General features: G+C 34.6%; 2 long non-coding RNA genes across 2 annotated transcripts; one reads left to right on the forward strand and one right to left on the reverse strand.

Annotated features, from left to right (window-relative positions):
* Positions 1–2,074: 2,074 nt before the first annotated feature.
* On the forward strand, positions 2,075–3,380 carry LOC139816454 (uncharacterized). Its single transcript, XR_011733011.1, has 3 exons — positions 2,075–2,181; positions 2,377–2,722; positions 3,141–3,380. It is a non-coding gene; the product is annotated as an uncharacterized lncRNA (long non-coding RNA).
* Positions 3,381–9,889: 6,509 nt separating this feature from the next.
* Positions 9,890–11,046, reverse strand: LOC139816453 (uncharacterized). The gene is made up of 2 exons (XR_011733010.1): positions 10,268–11,046; positions 9,890–10,144 (listed from the first exon to the last, which is right to left on the reverse strand). It is a non-coding gene; the product is annotated as an uncharacterized lncRNA (long non-coding RNA).
* Positions 11,047–15,443: the final 4,397 nt, after the last annotated feature.

Raw genomic sequence — 15,443 nt, forward strand, 5'->3', positions numbered from 1 at the left:
CTCGAAAAAAAAAAAACAGTGGTAGTATTATACCTTAAAAAAATATAAGTAACAAGTGGTAGACGAAATCTTTGTATCTTGAAAAATCTCGAAAAAAACCTAAACAGTAGTATCTTTACCTCGAAAAAAAACAAAGTAGTAGTATTATACCTCGAAAAAACCTAAGTAACAAGTGGTGGACGTAATCTTTGTATCTCCAAAAATCTTGAAAAAACCTAAACAGTAGTATCTTCACCTCGAAAAAAAACAAAGTAGTAGTATTATACCTCGAAAAAACCTAAGTAACAAGTGGTGGACGTAATCTTTGTATCTCCAAAAATCTCGAAAAAACCTAAGCAGTATTATTTTTATTTCCAAAAAATTATTACTCAAGTGATACACATCACAAAATTACGTTACCTTATCAAAAAATGAGTCGCGCTTCAAGTGATCTATTATTACAATTACAAAAAAAAAAATGATATCTCTTTTTAAATTACAGCGCCAATTACAGAGAACATACACTGAGAAAAAAAATTTGTCAATCCCAAGAAATATTTAGTCCGATACGTTCAACTAACCATTTTAGTTAGTTAACTAAACATTAGTTGAATTAATTAATTCTTGATTAAAAAAACGAAATAAATTGTTGAAACAACTAATATTTAGTTAACTAATTAAAATGTTTAGTTGAACGTATCGAACTAAATATTTCTTGGGATTAACAATTTTTTTTCTCAGTGTATTTTTCGAGATACAAAGATTACGTCTACCACTTGTTACTTAGGTTTTTTCGAGGTATAATATTACTACTGCTTTTCTTCGATTAGAATAAAAAATTGAATCATGAAGAATTACACAGAGGTAACAGTACAAAATACAAATATTTTATTAAAATATTTAAACCCAACAAGGGAATACAAGGTATTTAAATACAAAGTTCATATATGTATTTTAAAAGATTTAATCGCATCCCAAAGAATTACAGAGGTAACAGTACAAAAAATAAAAATATTTTATTAAAATACATAAATTTTTCTTGTCAAAAAACTTGGCGCTGCTAGAGAGAGAGAGAAAGAGAGAGAGAGAGAGACCTTTTACAAATGTAGATATTACTTATTCTATACTTATTCTATACTTAATTCTAATCGCTTTAAAAATCTAAACTTATCCTAACTTATCCTATACTTAGTAATAAACCGCATTATTCACCGTCACACACACACACACACACACACACACACACATCGCCCACACCCACTCGCTCGCACATACACACCAGGTTGACCTAATTTTGAGGTCTAGCAGCGCCAAGTTTTTTGACAAGAAAAATTTATGTATTTTAATAAAATATTTTTATTTTTTGTACTGTTACCTCTGTAATTCTTTGGGATGCGATTAAATCTTTTAAAATACATATATGAACTTTGTATTTAAATACCTTGTATTCCCTTGTTGGGTTTAAATATTTTAATAAAATATTTGTATTTTGTACTGTTACCTCTGTGTAATTCTTCATGATTCAATTTTTTATTCTAATCGAAGAAAAGCAGTAGTAATATTATACCTCGAAAAAACCTAAGTAACAAGTGGTAGACGTAATCTTTGTATCTCGAAAAATACACTGAGAAAAAAAATTGTTAATCCCAAGAAATATTTAGTTCGATACGTTCAACTAAACATTTTAATTAGTTAACTAAATATTAGTTGTTTCAACAATTTATTTCGTTTTTTTAATCAAGAATTAATTAATTCAACTAATGTTTAGTTAACTAACTAAAATGGTTAGTTGAACGTATCGGACTAAATATTTCTTGGGATTGACAAATTTTTTTTCTCAGTGTATGTTCTCTGTAATTGGCGCTGTAATTTAAAAAGAGATATCATTTTTTTTTTTGTAATTGTAATAATAGATCACTTGAAGCGCGACTCATTTTTTGATAAGGTAACGTAATTTTGTGATGTGTATCACTTGAGTAATAATTTTTTGGAAATAAAAATAATACTGCTTAGGTTTTTTCGAGATTTTTGGAGATACAAAGATTACGTCCACCACTTGTTACTTAGGTTTTTTCGAGGTATAATACTACTACTTTGTTTTTTTTCGAGGTAACATATACCGAAAAATCTGATGAGAGACCTCATGACTTTATTAAACACTTAAAGCAAGAAGTTGCGAAATAGGCATGTGTTCTCGATGACGTGAGTGCAAACATATATTGCCACTTTAAAATTATGGCGACATTTGGATGATAATGAAACGTATTATATTTTGGATAATATTATAATCATTTTTTCGTATATTTCTAATAATACATACAATTTGATATAATACATTTGATCGAACTAGAAAACCACAATATACAAGTTTTCTACATTTTATTATTTTTTTTTCAGTATTGTGCAGACTTTTGCCGGGATGGAAGATATGGACATATTTGTAATGCTTTAATGAATAATGATACTATTTGGTGGAAAGTATTCTGTACATGGTCAAACAAATACATTCGATCGAACTAGAAAACCACAATATACAGTCAGATAATTAACTTTTAGAATATCTATATTGCTCTGCATCTCCTATTATAGTATCGTGCGCAAATACTTAACCATAATGGTCAATAAATCGGAACTCTATGGTTTACAAATACCAACTGAAAAGTTTTCTTCTCACTGTTACAAAACATGCAAAGGGCGAAGTCTTAGAATATGTATTAAAAAATTTAATGGAAATAAAGCCAAGGTAAGGATTTCTTAAAGGATTTCAGTTTATATTATATTATATTTATTGTTAACTTCAGCTACATAGCCAAGAAGTAGACGATTTCAGTTTATATATTATGGAACATAGTTTATCCAGTTTTATATACGCAAGTTCATATACATAGTTTACGAAAACAAAGCTTCCTCTAGAAAGAGGCAAAAAATAATAAAAATAAAAAACATAATTTATTTCAATCCATATAGAAAATCGATATTTAAAAATATAAGAAAAGAGAAATATAAGAAAATTTATTATTAAAGTTATTCTATCAGTATTTAAATTTGTTCCAGAAATTTAACATTAGCTTTTTAGTGAGTTATAATATTTTTATATAACATAGTATGTAAAGTGTTGTGTATTGATTGTTATTTATATTACTGTTTGTATATTACTGTAGGTTGCTACATTCTATTTAAAGAAGAAGATAAAGTGCATAAAAATTCTTGTATAATACCGTAGTGTACTACGCAACTGGTTTGCGATCAACGAAGTCGAATATGCTTTTATCGCTTTTAGAACAAATTATTGAGCTATACAGTATTTAGTGATACTGTGTGTACAATGAACGGAATTACAATATTTGAAAATCGTGGTACAAGGTGATTATCACACCGCAAAATGTCGAACAACGAATCGATTCATTTATGGACTCTATGTTTGTAAGTATAATAAGATTTTGTATAACATGCAATATGTCTTTTTCTTTATTTTTTACGCAATATTCTAATATGATCATATTAATGAATATATCACTCCAATTATTATGTGACGTAGTAACTGGAGTATATTTCTATTAAAATATCGTTAACATCACTATAACAACATTTCAGGATCACATATCTACTATACCAGAAGAGCAAATTTGACAACTACAAGGAAAGTCTAATTTCATCACGTTTGGAGAAACGATAACTAATCAATGTTCTTTATATTAGGAAGAAATTGAAGTCAAGAATATAATTTCAATCGAGTTAATATTGAAGTACCTTACTTAAGAACGATAACGCGGCAACAATTACTGAAATTCTTTGAGGTAATCACTTATTTTTATATGCGGAATATATCATTTAACTGAAAAGAAAAAGGTTTTATAGTGAAAAGCAAATAGAAAATATGATTCTTTTCATGACGTACAATTTTTGAGAAAAGTGATTTTGATAGAGAGAGATAATAAATTAATAATATTTTTATTAATTTATCCATATAATCTCCAATAGGAAAATATACGTAGCAATCCTCGACGTAAGTTGTCGGTACATGTGATGTCTACGGCTATGTCAATGGAAAGGAATTTGCCTGATACACCTAGAAGAATTACCGTTGTGTCATCTGATAATGAAATGAAGTAATTTGACGATTTAATGTCATTTAAGTTAAGTCAAAGTTTATATATCCTTTACTAAAACCGTTCGACCAAAATTTTGTAAAAAAGGATATAAGATGTTCTTCTAAGATGTAAGAAGAAATGATACAATAATAGTTTTAGATTGTTATGTATTTCGTTATTTCTTCAAAGAGAAGCTATAGCTTTTAATTCTTTTCTTTCTTTCTCTCTCTTTAAATATTACAATATTTTTCTGTATCAAATCTTGTTTACGGGTAAAACAATAAAATAATTTTTACTTTCTGTGAAATTGGAATTATTGTACATTAGATAAGTGAGTAATAATGTATAATATATTATACACATTAAAATACCGCGTGATACATGTAGAGAGTCATCTTTGTAATATAAACTATAATATCATCGTTTGTTATATCATTATCTTTGTTTTATCTCTTCGTTATATTAATATTTTTTAATAGTTTATTATCTTTGTATAAAATGTCATAATTTAACCATTTGATGTTATATAACTTGTAAATTGCACAATAAAGATATTGCGCGATATCAAATAACCTTATAATAACTTTATTCACATTTGAGATAGCCAGAAGGAATATAACTCTTAAATATAATAAAATTGTGCTACGTCCCTCATATTTGAACAAATACATAAGTTATTAACATATGTATACAAATGTATAATACCTCACTTTATTAATTATACATATTACACTACTAAATCGAATTTAAATTGCTGTTGTATGTGAAAGTATTATATATCAAGAGACACGGTAGTGTCTCGCGCCAAGTACACGCGGAGCGAGACCGACCGTGACTCTTTTACGCGACGCGACGGGTTGCGAGTACCCGAGATGTTGAGATCTCGATAACGAGTGAACGGATCAAGTTCTAAGTAGGCTTGATCGATAGCTTGGGGTCCAATTAGGGGGGGTTTCTCTCATAATATTCCGCTACGTGCCCTACGAGCGGAGATATTGCGACGCAAAGTCCAAATGGGAAAATTTATTTTTAAGATACTCCTAACGCCGATCTTGTATGATGACGTCATAATCAGAAACGTCACTTTCACTTTTTCGACGCTGGCGGCGCAGGTATCGCCAGTTTCGATATCGCGCGCGTATTTCGAAATTAGGTCGATAGACTTATCGGTCAGGAGGAAGATTTCTATTTAGGTAAATTAGGTAATATATAAATAATATATATTGAGTCAACGGAAAAGAAGGTTCTCTACGCTTGGCAGAAAGTGCCGCTAGGGAATTTTTAAGTCGATTCTTATGAATCAAGCTTGATATAATATATATGAAGTCAACGGAAAAGAAGGTTCTCTACGCTTGGCAGAAAGTGCCGCTAGGAAATTTTTAAGTCGATTCTTATGAATCAAGCTTGAATTCGATGTCTAGGTATCCCAGGTTGTCGATGACGAGGTCCAGATAGTGCGCTTCATAGTTTTCGGTGTCCAGGTGTAATAATACGTTGAATTCGATGTCTACGTGTCCCAGGTTGCCGATGACGAGGTCCACATAGTGCGCTCCGTAGTTTTCGGTGTCTACGTGTATTAATACCTTGAATTCGATGTCCACGTGTCCCAGGTTGCCGATGACGGGATCCAGATAGTGCGCTTCATAGTTTTTGGTGTCCATGTGTAATCGTTCGTTGAATTCGATGTCTAGGTGTCCCAGATTGCCGATGACGAGGTCCACATAGTGCGCTCCGTAGTTTTTGGTGTCTACGTGTATTAATATCTTGAATTCGATGTCCACGTGTCCCAGGTTGCCGATGACGGGATCCAGATAGTGCGCTTCATAGTTTTCGGTGTCCAGGTGTAATCGTACGTTGAATTCGATGTCTAGGTGTCCCAGCTTGCCGATGACAAGGTCCATATAGTGCGCTCTGTAGTTTTCGGTGTCTACGTGTATTAATATCTTGAATTCGATGTCCACGTGTCCCAGGTTGCCGATGACGGGATCCAGATAGTGCGCTTCATAGCTTTCGGTGTCCAGGTGTAATCGTACGTTGAATTCGATGTCTAGATGTCCCAGGTTGCCAATGACAAGGTCCACATAGTGCGCTCCGTAGTTTTCGGTGTCTACGTGTATTAATACTTTGAATTCGATGTCCACGTGTCCCAGGTTGCCGATGACGGGATCCAGATAGTGCGCTTCATAGTTTTCGGTGTCCAGGTGTAATCGTACGTTGAATTCGATGTCTAGGTGTCCCAGGTTGCCGATGACAAGGTCCACATAGTGCGCTCTGTAGTTTTCGGTGTTTACGTGTATTAATACCTTGAATTCGATGTCCACGTGTCCCAGGTTGCCGATGACGGGATCCAGATAGTGCGCTTCATAGTTTTCGGTGTCCATGTGTAATCGTACGTTGAATTCAATGTCTAGGTGTCCCAGGTTGCCGATGACGAGGTCCACATAGTGCGCTCCGTAGTTTTCGGTGTCTACGTGTATTAATATCTTGAATTCGATGTCCACGTGTCCCAGGTTGCCGATGACGGGATCCAGATAGTGCGCTTCATAGCTTTCGGTGTCCAGGTGTAATCGTACGTTGAATTCGATGTCTAGATGTCCCAAGTTGCCAATGACAAGGTCCACATAGTGCGCTCCGTAGTTTTCGGTGTCTACGTGTATTAATACTTTGAATTCGATGTCCACGTGTCCCAGGTTGCCGATGACGGGATCCAGATAGTGCGCTTCACAGTTTTCGGTGTCCAGGTGTAATCGTACGTTGAATTCGATGTCTACGTGTCCCAGGTTGCCGATGACGAGGTCCACATAGTGCGCTCCGTAGTTTTCGGTGTCTACGTGTATTAATACCTTGAATTCGATGTCCACGTGTCCCAGGTTGCCGATGACAATATCCAGATAGTGCGCTTCATAGTTTTCGGTGTCCAGGTGTAATCGTACGTTGAATTCGATGTCTAAGTGTCCCAGGTTGCCGATGACGAGATCCACATAGTGCGCTCCAGTGTCGGTGTCTACGTGCATTAATATCTTGAAATTGATGTCTAGGTGTCTCAGGTTGTTGATGACGAGGTCCACATAGTGCGCTTTGTAGTTTTGGTGTCTAGGTGTATTAATAACTTTAAATCTGAATGTAGGACACATAGATATCGAATTCGAGGTATTAATACACGTAGACACCGAAAACTACGGAGCGCACTATGTGGACCTCGTCATCGGAAACGTGGGACACATAGACATCGAATTCAACGTATTATTATACCTGGACACCGAAAACTATAGAGCGCACTATCTGGAACCCGACATCAGCAACCTGGAACACGTGGACATCGAATTCAAGGTATTAATACACCTGGATACCGAAAACTATGAAGCGCACTATGTAAACCTCGTCATCGGCAACCTGGGACACCTAGACATCGAATTCAAGCTTGATTCATAAGAATCGACTTAAAAATTCCCTAGCGGCAGAATCAAGAGACACGGTAGTGTCTCGCGCCAAGTACACGCGGAGCGAGACCGTGTGATGTGACTCTTTTACGCGACGCGACGGGTTGCGAGTACTCGAGATGTTGAGATTCTCGATAACGAGTGAACGGATCAAGTTCTAAGTAGGCTTGATCGATAGCTTGGGGTCCAATTAGGGGGGGGTTTCTCTTATAATATTCTGCTACGTGCCCTACGAGCGGAGATATTGCGACGCAAAGTCCAAATGTGAAAATTTTTTATTAAGATACGTCGTCGTCGTTTACGTCGACCGCTCTTTATAACATACATGTAAAGGCCTTCACACATAAAATGCCGTAAGGGCGTAAAACGTAAGAGTAAGAAAATTGATCAATCCTAATCAAGTATTTTCCCCTACTGAAGTTACGAACAGCGCAATACTTGATTGGGATTGGTCAATTTTCTTACCCTTACGTTTTACGTTCTTAGGGTTGATTTATAATAGCCGTAACCGTTGATTTAAGCCGTAATCTTTAAGAAATTGACCAATCACAGTCGAATGTGAGAAGAATAATCGACTGTGATTGGTCAATTTCTTAAAGATTACGGCTTAAATCAACGGTTACGGCTATTACAAACCAGCCCTTACGCGATTTTATGTGTGAAGGCCTTAACAAACAGAGAACGTCACTTTCACTTTTTCGACACTGGCGGCTAGCGGCGTTAGTATCGCAGTGCAGTGCAGTGCAGATAGTGCGTTCGTATCCTGTCAGTCAGTTCATCATCTGATCAGTTAACTGCAGTTAACCTATCTCGATCGATCGAGAGACACGGTAGTACGCGCGGAGCGAGACCGACCGTGTGACTCTTTATTACGCGTCGCGAGGTAAGGTGCGACAACGCGCGCATACGCGCGTACGCGAAACGGCAGTAACACCGTAATCGTGCCGGCGATATACTGAATTGAATTGCTTCGTGCTTATCTGGAGATTTCGTATCCCTACATTGGGTGCGTTCAGCCGATACTCCGCTAGCCTAGCAATCGTGAGCAGTCGCTCGTTTTCGCTCGTTTCCTCTCCTTTGACCCAATGGATTAAAAGGAGAGGAAACGAGCGACTGCTCACGATTGCTAGGCTAGCGGAGTATTCGGCTGAACGCACCCATCGTGTTACCATCGCTGCCGGAAAAGAAGGTTCTCTACGCTTGGCAGAAAGTGACGACTGACACGTTCGATCCCGACTTCGTTGATCGCAGAAGAGCTGAACTCGAGGTACGTTTCCGATTTGCAATTATAAAAGTATCGTGCGATGAATGTTGTACCCAATTATAACCTCAAATGAAGTTGTGCACGTTGCTGAAAGATATATATATATCTTGATATATAGGCTACGGTCAACGTGATACAAATGCTCTGGAGCGTTCTTCTTCTCCTTCTTTCTTCATTGAAAGAAAAGAGAAGAGGAATGCTTCGAAGCATTTGTAGTGTCACGTTGACCGTAGCCATAATATCATATTAATACATTATTTTATTTTTATATAGGTCAAGGATTGCTATTTAAAGCTGGTACGTTTAATGGGGCTGTCAGTATTTCTGCGCTTGTGGTTGTGCTATGCAAGCAAAACTTTGCACAATCCTACAAAACGTTTATATCGTTTCTTATAAACGTTGTATGCATGTCTGTCAAGAAGCGCAAGAGCAGTGTTACAATTCTATCCAGAGAACGGTGAACAGGTTGTTGATATATATATATATATATATATCTTGATATATAGGCTACGGTCAACGTGATACAAATGCTCTGGGGATCGATCATGTATCTTTTCCCCTAGGACGGAACGTGAAAAGTGAAAAGTTTATCTCTTCTATTCAATACCAATAGAAAGAAATAGTTACATGAAATTTTTCACTTTTCACGTTTCCGCTCTAGGGAAAAAGTTACATGATCGCTACCCTGGAGCGTTCTTCTTCTCCTTCTTTCTTCATTGAAAGAAAAGAGAAGAGGAATGCTTCGAAGCATTTGTAGTGTCACGTTGACCGTAGCCATAATATCATATTAATACATTATTTTATTTTTAGACGTAGCTGTTGATGAAAGAGAATTAGATGGTGACTTAATTTTGGGAGATATAGGTCAAGGATTGCCATTTAAAGCTGGTATTATTGGAACCACGAGAGTCGCGTGGCAAACGGGAAAAGAAAACCGAGGACAGTAAACCAAGCAGCGGAAAAATATTCCTATTCGACTTTCTCGAGGATAAATTACCTGTACAACCTGAGAGCGTCGAAACAACTAATTTGTCTCAAAACAGCTACATACAAATTAATAAAAGTAATCAAGATCGTTTTGAATCAAGAGGATTTGATAATAATATATATATATATATATATATATATATATATATATATATATATATATATATATATATAGATTATATAGAGACATATTATATATAGAGATTATATAGAGACATTATATAGAGATTATATAGAGACAAAGATTAAATCCTGTTGCTCTCAACGTCTGCCTCTGCCTCGTCTACCCCCATGGTAATTGGGTGATGACAATTTATATAAGAAGGCCATGAACCTTTCTTCTTGGCGTCGTATCCCCGCGGCTCTGCCTCTTGGTCTGCGAACTGTAAAATAATAAAATTGTATAAGAAATTTTATAAATTAAATACATATAATATGAATTAAATTTTTATATATTGTAATTATGTGAAATTATGTGAAATATATATTGAAAAGACAGTACTTACCATTTGTACTTTCGCGATTTCTCTCACAATCAGTATGAAACGGTGGTTTCGTTGGCTCCTGCCTCTTTTCAGAGGACAATACGGCCAGTATTTGCCACTGTTTGTTATACAAAGTCTGGAATGAAATCGGCGACGATGGCGGGTAAAGTGTTTAAAAGCGTGGAATACCCTTATAGGGTAGAGAGCCTTTCAGACTATATTTGAAAACTTCACTCTGGCCTAGTTTATATTGATCACTTGATACGCGTATTAAATAGTAAATAACTAGTAAATTAGTTTGATTATTGGTTTGATACGCGTATCAAGAGATCGGTGTAAACTAGGTCATTCGAATACACACCAGCGTCGTTCTGTCCTTGTTCAATTTTTAGTAACAAGATAAAGCGATGCGGTGTGCACTCGAATATAGTTTTTGAATGCAGCCCTAAAGGCTCTATCTATACACGCCGATAACGTCGCCGCCGATCATGTCACCATCGATCACGTTGCTGTCGATCACGTCGCCTATCACGTCGTCGTTGATTACATTATTCGTGGTTGTTGCGTTCCGCGTACGCGTTACCGGTTCCTACGTTTTGTTGACAAATACATTGTGGGATTAATAGCAGAGAAGAATTCTCTCTGTTGTTATTATTAATAGTATTTCGTCGTTGTTCGTGGCTCATAAGCTATTTCGCAAATAGCTTACAATCTCATCATATCTGTGAGTGAAGGTTATATTGTCGATATATTGCGATATCTCTGAGACAATATCTTCATTATACAAGTATGTGTAGAGAAAGGACATTTTGGATTGAATTGATGATGGAAAAATTATAGAAAATAACGATGGCCTACAGGTGCTAAAGGCTTGGCTAAAGGTATTTATATATTATTTTTGGAAAAAGTTGGTAAGAAATAATTTATACAAGCAACGTAATATACATGCATATTTTACATAAAAGCAATGTCCGGCAATGTGTATATATATATATTTACAACTTCAGACACATTTCTTTATAAGGTGTAATTTTTTTCTGTTAAGATTAAGATGCGTAACACTACAAAAAGGCGTGATATCCGTACAAAATTACCTTTTTCAAAAAAAAAGGTAAAAAAAATGCGCCAAGTACACGCATAGTAGTACATATGTATTATGTTGTTACCTCGAAAAAAAACAAAGTGGTAGTATTATACCTCGAAATAACACTCTGTACATACTGTTTATACAATGCGTAATACTACAAAAAGGCGTGATATCAGTACAAAATTACCTTTTTTAAAAAAAAGGTAAAGAAAGGCGCCAAGTACACGCATAGTAGTGTATATGTTGTTACCTCGAAAAAAAAAACAGTGGTAGTATTATACCTTAAAAAAATATAAGTAACAAGTGGTAGACGAAATCTTTGTATCTTGAAAAATCTCGAAAAAACCTAAACAGTAGTATCTTCACCTCGAAAAAAAAACAAAGTAGTAGTATTATACCTCGAAAAAACCTAAGTAACAAGTGGTAGACGAAATCTTTGTATCTTGAAAAATCTCGAAAAAACCTAAACAGTAGTATCTTCACCTCGAAAAAAAAACAAAGTAGTAGTATTATACCTCGAAAAAACCTAAGTAACAAGTGGTGGACGTAATCTTTGTATCTCCAAAAATCTCGAAAAAACCTAAGCAGTATTATTTTTATTTCCAAAAAATTATTACTCAAGTGATACACATCACAAAATTACGTTACCTTATCAAAAAATGAGTCGCGCTTCAAGTGATCTATTATTACAATTACAAAAAAAAATGATATCTCTTTTTAAATTACAGCGCCAATTACAGAGAACATACACTGAGAAAAAAAATTTGTCAATTCCAAGAAATATTTAGTCCGATACGTTCAACTAACCATTTTAGTTAGTTAACTAAACATTAGTTGAATTAATTAATTCTTGATTAAAAAAACGAAATAAATTGTTGAAACAACTAATATTTAGTTAACTAATTAAAATGTTTAGTTGAACGTATCGAACTAAATATTTCTTGGGATTAACAATTTTTTTTCTCAGTGTATTTTTCGAGATACAAAGATTACGTCTACCACTTGTTACTTAGGTTTTTTCGAGGTATAATATTACTACTGCTTTTCTTCGATTAGAATAAAAAATTGAATCATGAAGAATTACACAGAGGTAACAGTACAAAATACAAATATTTTATTAAAATATTTAAACCCAACAAGGGAATACAAGGTATTTAAATACAAAGTTCATATATGTATTTTAAAAGATTTAATCGCATCCCAAAGAATTACAGAGGTAACAGTACAAAAAATAAAAATATTTTATTAAAATACATAAATTTTTCTTGTCAAAAAAACTTGGCGCTGCTAGAGAGAGAGAGAAAGAGAGAGAGAGAGAGAGACCTTTTACAAATGTAGATATTACTTATTCTATACTTATTCTATACTTAATTCTAATCGCTTTAAAAATCTAAACTTATCCTAACTTATCCTATACTTAGTAATAAACCGCATTATTCACCGTCACACACACACACACACACACACACACACATCGCCCACACCCCACTCGCTCGCACATACACACCAGGTTGACCTAATTTTGAGGTCTAGCAGCGCCAAGTTTTTTGACAAGAAAAATTATGTATTTTAATAAAATATTTTTTATGTTTTGTACTGTTACCTCTGTACTTCTTTGGGATGCGATTTAAATCTTTTAAAATACATATATAAACTTTGTATTTAAATACCTTGTATTCCCTTGTTGGGTTTAAATATTTTAATAAAAATATTTGTATTTTGTACTGTTACCTCTGTGTAATTCTTCATGATTCAATTTTTTATTCTAATCGAAGAAAAGCAGTAGTAATATTATACCTCGAAAAAACCTAAGTAACAAGTGGTAGACGTAATCTTTGTATCTCGAAAAATACACTGAGAAAAAAAATTGTTAATCCCAAGAAATATTTAGTTCGATACGTTCAACTAAACATTTTAATTAGGTTAACTAAATATTAGTTGTTTCAACAATTTATTTCGTTTTTTTAATCAAGAATTAATTAATTCAACTAATGTTTAGTTAACTAACTAAAATGGTTAGTTGAACGTATCGGACTAAATATTTCTTGGAATTGACAAATTTTTTTTCTCAGTGTATGTTCTCTGTAATTGGCGCTGTAATTTAAAAAGAGATATCATTTTTTTTTGTAATTGTAATAATAGATCACTTGAAGCGCGACTCATTTTTTGATAAGGTAACGTAATTTTGTGATGTGTATCACTTGAGTAATAATTTTTGGAAATAAAAATAATACTGCTTAGGTTTTTTTCGAGATTTTTGGAGATACAAAGATTACGTCCACCACTTGTTACTTAGGTTTTTTCGAGGTATAATACTACTACTTTGTTTTTTTTCGAGGTGAAGATACTACTGTTAGGTTTTTTCGAGATTTTTGGAAGATACAAAGATTACGTCCACCACTTGTTACTTAGGTTTTTTCGAGGTATAATACTACTACTTTGTTTTTTTTCGAGGTGAAGATACTACTGTTTAGGTTTTTTCGAGATTTTTCAAGATATTGTTGTACAACATCATAAAATGTGCACGACAAAAATCGCTAGCCATAGCAAAGCTACTCAATCGATTTTTGTATTAAAAAAGTGAATTATATCATCTCCCAATTAGGGCTGTCAGATTTCTACATTAATCGAATAGAAAAGAGGAGGGAAAGAAAAAGGGGGAAAGAGAGGGAGGAAGAGGGAGACAGAAGAATAGAGAGCACGAGGTGTCTCGCGTAAGTGATTTTATTAAAATACATACGTTTGGGAACTACTGTCGGAACCGGACTTGCTAGACAAGGGTTTAAGTTGTCAACTGTTGTTTCTATTACATGTTACATATCTTATCTATTTCTGTATTTCCAAACAGAACTGTATTTTAATGCAGCATGTAATTAGTGCAAAATATGATTTCTTTTTATTTAAATTGAACCTATTGCGTAGAGTTATCCAAATTTACAATTTGGATTTCATGCATTGTTTGGGAAGCCGGGAATAAATGTGTGTGTCTGATTAATATTTTAAAAATTAATAACTGTTCTCCCCTCGTTCTTGATAACTTCTCCTATTCTCATTTAGAATTAGCGCGTCACTGCAGAGGGCTCGCGCTGAGCCGTGCACGCACCAATCAGCAGTGTCCGTGTCCGCGGAACGTCTTTGGCAAATTATTTTTTTGAGCCTCAAATCGGCAATTCATTATCAAACATCCTCTAGAAGGTCGGGTAAAATAAAAGCGCGCGGGTAGGACTGCGACCCACACTCCGCACTTCGCAGTCACGTATAGTATAACGACAGTAGCGCGTTAACTGGTATCAGTAGCCTTTCTGGGGTTGTTGCCGGGTGTTCGAGGTCCGAAAACTTCCAAAATTCGCGAGTGTAAAAGCCCTGACTTTCGCGCACAAGCTCGCACTCGACCTCCAATCTTTAGTTGTGACAGCGTGTGATTCTATTGCATTACGAAAAAGATTACGTGTCTTTTTCGATAAAAACAGTACAGATTCGACGTGGATGTGACAAGTCTATAAGATATTCTTACAGGTATGAAGTCCGTCGCTCGCGGATTCGAACATTATTCCATCGTTCGCGGAATCGCGATTGCTTTCCGCCGTTGTTGTTAATCCGAGAACGGGCGTCTCATTTTTTTTTTGCATAAACGATCACCTGGGGCTTATATTTTACACCTCAATTAAAAGTCATTGTTATTAATTACATATTGCATATGTATGGATTGTTCTATATTTTATCAGTATTTGAGGACATGTATAATACATACACACGTGTCACGTGAGCTTATTTTTCGACACTGGGGGTGTTTAAGTAGCTCTAGCTCGTTCTCGTGTTAATGAACTTGTCGATTTATGAATTTTTATTCATAAATCTTTATTAGTTTGGGAAATCTTTATTAATAATTTTGACAAATATAATATATCGCATAACATTATAGTTATTTAATTCAAAGAATCAATGTAATATTTAATCAGTATTAGGTTTACTGTGTATTCATTTACAATTATTATATGCGCACTGAGAAAAAATTTGTTAATCCCAAAAATATTTAGTTCGATACAAGCAACTAAACATTTTAGTTAGTTTAACTAAACATTAGTTAACCCTTACAAAAATATTTCACCG

The sequence above is a fragment of the Temnothorax longispinosus genome, chromosome 7 (genome assembly GCF_030848805.1).
Source record: "Temnothorax longispinosus isolate EJ_2023e chromosome 7, Tlon_JGU_v1, whole genome shotgun sequence".
In the NCBI taxonomy this organism is placed as follows: Eukaryota; Metazoa; Arthropoda; class Insecta; order Hymenoptera; family Formicidae; genus Temnothorax; species Temnothorax longispinosus.